Source organism: Apium graveolens, chromosome 1 (assembly GCF_009905375.1).
Source record: "Apium graveolens cultivar Ventura chromosome 1, ASM990537v1, whole genome shotgun sequence".
NCBI classification, from domain to species: Eukaryota; Viridiplantae; Streptophyta; class Magnoliopsida; order Apiales; family Apiaceae; genus Apium; species Apium graveolens.
Window position 1 is genome coordinate 132,145,673 of NC_133647.1, and position 6,909 is coordinate 132,152,581.

Below are 6,909 nucleotides of genomic sequence, written 5' to 3' on the forward strand. Positions count from 1 at the left end.
ATGAATTTCTTCTTTTTGCCCTGCACACAATGAGTTTAAGTGTGTTTAGCAACCCAAGCAGTGTTGGGTACTTTCTTCTTGTTAACAGATTTGATAGAGGTAGAGTTTGATGATTTAGAAAGAATAGAGTTCATTGAGTGATGTGCATTGTCCTTTTTAACTGAGGATCCAATATTGATTTCCTTAAGATCAACTCTCAGCTTGTGGCAACTTGTCATTACTTTCATGTTGCAAGGTATGCAATCAAACTTATCACAGAATGAGTAGGGATCTTCAGTTTTTGCTTCATTGTACTTGACTGGTAATGACAACTAGTTAGATGATTAACAGAGCCACATTTTTGACATTGTTTTCTTGAAGCATCTGCAACATAAGAAAAATTGTTGCTCTTGTTTATCCCAATCTTTCCATTTCTATTCTTCTTTTTCTTTCTTGCATCTTCAGTTTTTATTTCCTTGACTGGTGTCTTAGAGTCTTGGTTCACCATGGGCTTCTTTTTAGCTTTAGAAGTTGGAGTTGTTCCTGCATTTTTCTTCTTATTATCTTCATCAACAATTTCTTGATTTATGATCAACTCTTCTTCACTAAAATCTACTTCACATACTTTGAACATAGGTGAACCAACCTTTCTCAGCATAGCTGGGTCATCTTCATTTTCTGTTGTTTTTCCTTTATCACATACAGCTTTCTTGTTGTTGTTCAAAGCATCATAATCAAGACCAATAGCTATGTTATCACATGGCTTGTTCTTCTCATGGTACCGACCAACCAACTCAGATGCATTCCTGAATAATTTTAGTTTCACCTCATTCTTCTCAATCTTTTCTCTTAACACAGCTTCAATCTCACTTGTACACTTCAGCTTGTTTTTCAAATATTCATTTTCTTGCTTGACTGATTCAAGCTCCACAAGCAGTAGATCCATCTTTTGCTTCTCACTCTCAAGCTTCTTATTAGCGTTTGTTAGCCTACTAACTACCTCAGTAGCTGCTACTAAGCTAGTGTGTATATGAAATATCTCCACACTCATGTTTTCCAAAATCTCCTTATATTGACTAGCATTTAAATCAATATCGTTAGAGTTGGTACCTTTGATTTTGAAGTGGATGCTTCTCCATGCTCAAAAGCCATAAGTGCATAGTTTTCAAACTCTTCATCCTCATCATCAACATCAGTATCATCCCAACTCTTTCCTTTCGCAATATAAGCTTTTCCAGACTGCTTCTTCAAGAGAGCTTCATACTTTGCTTCTAGTTCAAGATAGGCCTTGTCTTTCTTCACCTTTTTAGGCTTTTTGCATTCAGTAGTAAAGTGACCCAACTCATCACAATTGAAGCACCTTATCTTTGATCTGTCCACAGATCCTGTTTTATAGCCATCTTTGCTGACTGAATTATACTGAACTTTTGGTTTCTAATTATTGCTATTGGAAGATTGTCCCTTGCTTTTGAAGAACCTTGGCTTCTTGACTCTTATGTTGGATAATTTCTTAGCCAAGTAAGCCATGGATAGGTCCATTTCATCTAGCTCATCCAAGGTGTAATACTTATCTTCCTCCAGCTCCAATACAACTTGCTTCTGAGGTCTTTTGTTCTTTTGTTCCATAGCTCGAACAACTGGAACTTGCTCATCTTCACTTTCTTCTCTGTCATTCACGATCAAAGCACTTGAACCATCAACAACATGACCATGGTGTGCTTTCAATGAATTTCTTTGCAGTATTTCAAGTTCATAAGTTTTCAAGATTTCATAAAGAACTTCCAAGGTCATTCTTCTTAAATCTCTTCATTCTTTAATAGCTGATATTTTCTGTTCAAGATGGTCAAGAAGAGCTAGCAAGAACTTTAGATTAACCTCCTAAGCTTCATAGTATTTATCATATAGCTGCAAGTCATTTGTCAATTTATTAAAAATTTCAAAAACTTCAGTGATACCTTCTTTTGGTTTGGCCATAAACCCCTCATACTGAGAAACCAGAATCCTCCTTTAGTTTGACCTAATGTAATAACCCCAATTTTTGGAATTTTTGAAACCCTTATGAATAGTGTTTTGCTGATTATGCTGAATAAGAAAACTTTTCATGCCACACTATGTAGGGGCTCTTTTATTGATCTTCTGGGATATTATTAGTACTCTATATGATAAATAAGTGTATGTAAAGATCGTCAGAATCCAAATTCGAACACTTTGATTTTTTTCCCGAAATCTACCAGATACAGAAAGAATTGAGTATAAGGTAACAGAATAAAAAGGATTTAAATTCAAGGAATAAAAGAGAGGATCATGAAAGGAATATAATGTATTGAGAAAGGTTAAAGAAACCTAAGTAATAAGATCCCGGGTATGATCCCTCAAACGATAAACGAAAACGAAAGTTAAGTGAACCGTATAACAGATCAGCGGTCATTAGGCAAGCAATTAAGAGTTAATCAAGGAGGTTAGGGATGCCGATGTCATCAAACCAACAAGAAGAGGACAAGTGTGGAGGGTGACATCACATGATGACCAAAGCATGACATAAGGGAAAGAAGTGTGGTTGATTTATAACCACATAATTTTTCATGGTTAAAAATGATTAAAACAAAACAAAAGTCAACCAACCAAGGCAAATCAAAACAAATCACAAAAACACAAAAGCTCTTCCCTTTTCTTCATCAAGCTCTCGGCCAAAATAAATACAGCAACTTCAAACTGCCATATCTCCTTCAATACTCACTCAAATGTTGTGTTCTATAGCTCGTTGGAAAGGTATTGAGATGGCCTACAATTCTTGTTCACAAGTCTCGTCCAAATAAGTATGGTAAGACCCTCATTTGTACAGTTCTTTCAATCGGACTTTTAGAAACTTTAAAGCCTAACTTTGTGTTCTTGATTTCTTTGGAAAGGTCAAGCCTGTAGGAGGCTCCATAAGGCTTCCTAGTAACTTTCCACCCTCCAAGAAAGGTATAAATCTTCACACCCTTTAGTAATAAGTTTGAATGTTGAAGTTTGGAGATGGTTTGGATGGATGAGTAGTAATTTGAATGACAAGCATGATTCGAGCTTAATTGTTAAGTAGTTTAGTTGAATTTGGAGATGTTATAATATATGATTGGATTGAGATCCTTGAGCTTATTATGACTGAAATCAGTATCATTCATGTGTATCTTGAGTTGTTGTTGATTGGTAGTTGGATTGATATGATTTGGAATGGTAAAAATTTGGGAAATCGCGTAAACATAGCCGTTGTAATGTCCGATTTACTTTAGACTGTTTTTGCTCTTAACACCAGGACCCGAGAACTCCCTGTTAGGTTTTTACCATTGCCATTATTAGATAGTTCATGTTATAAGCTTCGTTTTGATATGTGGTTCGTTTGAATCCGATGTACGGTTTAGGAGAAACGGCCGTTTCAAGTAACGGCATTTCGCGATCGAACCATTTCCCCTCGCCTTACTTTGAAACCTTGGTTAAGGACCTTAAATGACTAATTGGGGTATGAAACATTTATGTAAAGTGAATTAGGCAGTTGGTAAGGTACTCGCGAAAGAATCTCCTTAAAAACCTTAATGGTTAATTTATTAAAAATAGTGGAGCCGGGGGTGCTCGAGCGACTTAAGAGAATCAGTAAGCGCAAAGCGAGCGTTAGAGTCTAATTTGGTTAAAGTATAGATTTACAAGTGACTTTGGTTTAATTCCAACTTATATGTTATTTATAGGTTACCAGACTCGCCCCAAGCCATTTATAACCCCCAGTCGCTCAGGCAAGTTTTCTACCCGTATAACTGTTGTTGTGATGTATATGTGTATATGCATGATCTTGTGATAAATGCATATTTGTTATTAGCAAATTCTTGCGATATATTGTAGCATGTGATATGGTATATATGCATGTCTGTTTCGTATTCTTGATTTATATATATGTTGGTTCAAATGCTTATTAGTTGTATAATACCTATGTTAGAGATAAGCAGTAGTGGCGTTTACCCTTAGTATAGGGGACCCAAAGGTGAACATTTTTCTAAACCGGGAGTCGATATTCTCGAGTATAATATATATATATATTTATATATATAGATATAGTTTTCAAAACTATTAATCGAATAAGTTTTATTCGATAACTTTATTAATGAATATTATCTGGAATATTCATTCGAGGACTTATGACTCCGCTCATTTTATTTAATGAATATTATTTGGAATATTCATTCGAGGACTTATGATTCCGCTCATTTTATTTAATGAATATTATTTGGAATATTCATTCGAGGACTTATGACTCCGCTTATTTTATTTAATGAATATTATTTGGATTATTCATTCGAGGACTTATGACTCCGCTTATTTTATTTAATGAATATTATTTTGAATATTCATTCCAGGACTTATGACTCCGCTTATTTACTAAATAATATTCTTTATTTTATTAAAGAATAATGTTTCGATAATCAAACTTATTTTCGATTATTCAAATAAAGATCATACTTTCGTATAAGTATATCTTTGGTTATTAATATTCATTTCAAGTATGAGTTTTAAAACTTCTACTTCAATTATTTTTATAAAGATTATTCTTTATGGGAATATTATTTAAATAATAATATTCAGATATTTTCTAATATATTGGGACTGATTTATTTTATTAAATCAGCATTACTCCAAACATTCTTAAAAATATTTTCGAGTCTTCAAAATGATTTTTAAAAGTTAGGGCGGATCCCAAAACTCATTTACAAATTTAAGATCTTCCTTTCGAAGGGGATTTAAATACTCGCTCAAAACCTGGGGGATCCGGCTCTGTGGTGTATTTTACATTCGCAACGTGGTTGCTGTTTTGAGAAACCAATTTGATTACTTGCCCAACGTTCGGGAAGTAAGTCCATCTAATTGAGTCGGCATAAGCGACAGGCCGGGGTACGGTCTATCAAAGTGTAAGGGGCTGGGTGGCAGTCCATCAACGCGTAAGAGGCCGGGTGGCGGTCCAGCACAAGGTCCTTATGTGGCCAGGGTGATGACCGGTGGGGGATTCATCCATCTGCTAGTAGAAAAGGTTACTTATTGGTATCTTTGCCTGATCAGCAAGATATCAAGTTTATGCCAAGGTTTTCTCCTTTCCAAATTCATTGGATATTGCAACTCTGTTTATAATTTTCATAACAGAGGTTTTCAAGGAGTTTATAAAATGTATATATATATAGGTGTGTATATATATATCAGGACTTAATGAAGTATCTCATAACTTCATTATTTATAATGATATTTCAAAGATTGAATCTATTCAAGTCTTATCATGTAGTCTCATCAGTGTGATGAACTTTTGAAACTAATTATAACTTGAACGGTGGTAGTTCAAGTAGTATTCGGAAAAGATATAAGTATATTGGAGTATCTTGTAACTTCATCTTTCAAACTTATATCTAGTTAATGATTATCTTATGCATGACAAAGATTTTCAGAAAAACGTTGAGACAAGGTTGGATATATGAGATCACCTTGCAACGATATTTTTATACACTTATAAACTGGAACTCTGTGTATATTATACATGTCAGAGGATTTCAAAGATTGTGAAAAGTATATATGTACATATACTGAATATTTTGCGACTTGGTCGCGTTAAGATATCAGCTTGGTTCATTTCTTCTTGACCAAGACTTTCATGAGTACTATGAGAATGCTAATATATTGTTAATCATTATACATATTATTTTGGCGGGCTTGTTGCTCACCCTTGCTTTCTTCTTTCATCACACAACAACAGATAGAAAAGATGAACAGGACCAAGCTCCCAATTCGCGAGCGGATAGGAAACGTTCCGCAGTTTCCTATAGGCGTTGATGTCGCTGTAGCTGAGGTAGGAACTACCAATAGGCTAGGATTTCAACTTTTGATGTACCAGACTTATGTATCTTTATTAAATGTAATAATGGCAAAGAAATGTAAATCTATTCAGAAACCCTTTTAAGGTGTAATCGCATAGAATTTTGGAAAAAAATGACTCGTGTTATTTTTGGATATTCATCTCTGAGACTATAACTTGTGGTGTGTGTGTTTATTGTGGGGTCACAGTATAGAGTAGTTGATTGTTTATTAAGATTGAGTGTTATTAAGGGAAATGGAACTCGTGATGACCCGGATCCCCGACCCCGGATTTGGAGGTGTTACAGAAATGGTATCAGAGCTAAGCGTTATAAACCTCAGAGATGATGTGACGTTAAGATAATAAGTTCATTAAGATAATAAGAACTCTTGCCAAGTTCATAGTCGGGCTACCTAACATAGTACTGACAGTTAAAACCCTTATGGGAACCCTTATAAATATCGTGATAGAAGCGTAGTTCGTTATCGTAGATGGTAGCGGGACTCCGAACCCTGAGGTTGAGGAGCAACAGCGCGATGATGTTTTATTACTAATTGGAGATCGGATTGTGGATCCGATAGAGCGTCCTAACGCAGGACCGGATTATGTTCATATTGAGGATGTAGTGGTTGAGGATGTTGTCCTATATGGGATTGTTGCTGAGGAGGATCTCGTGGAGGATCCTAACAAGAATGAATAAAGGACCATTGAGGAATTAATGACCATGGTTAGGGAAACTACCAGAGGTAGGATTGGCCGGTCACTACCGGAGGTTCGTTTAAGTTTGTAAAGATAGTAGCCCCTTTAACGCGGCTTACTCATAAGACTGAGAAGTTCGAATGGACAGACAAATGCGAGAACAGCCTTTAAGAACTGAAGCAAAGATTGGTGATGGCCCCTATGATGGCATTGCCGGATGGAAAAGAAGATTTTATGATCTATAGTGACGCTTCGCATAAGGAATTAAGGTGCTTCTTATACAGCACAGCAAGGTAATCGTGTACGCGTCAAGACATCTAAGGGAATATAAAATTCGATATCCCCACCCATGAGCTTGGGCTCGTGGCAAT